At 66.5% G+C, this 227-nt stretch overlaps 1 protein-coding gene across 1 annotated transcript in view; it reads right to left on the bottom strand.

Annotated features, from left to right (window-relative positions):
* Positions 1 to 227, bottom strand: part of IL16 (interleukin 16) — a 13964-nt gene that overhangs the window by 574 nt on the left and 13163 nt on the right. The gene's annotated exons all lie outside the window — the stretch shown is intronic.

Raw genomic sequence — 227 nt, 5'->3', positions numbered from 1 at the left:
TCCCCTCCCCCCCCATCAGGTCAGGGGAGAGGTCGGAGGCCGGCCCTGCAGTGACCAGCGCCCGGCGGGAGGAAGGACACGTGGTGAGGGACAGGAGCCCGTGTCTAGGAGATGTGGGTCCAGCAGCCGGCAAGTCAGACGTGGTGGTTGGTGTGAGGTTCCCTTTACTGGGAATCAGCGGGCAAAGGTATGATGGCTTCCTAGGGGCCCGGTTCCGTGGGCGCGGG

This window comes from Myotis brandtii, unplaced genomic scaffold (genome assembly GCF_000412655.1).
Source record: "Myotis brandtii unplaced genomic scaffold, ASM41265v1 scaffold169, whole genome shotgun sequence".
NCBI lineage: Eukaryota > Metazoa > Chordata > Mammalia > Chiroptera > Vespertilionidae > Myotis > Myotis brandtii.
This window is presented reverse-complemented; position numbering and strand designations above follow the sequence as displayed.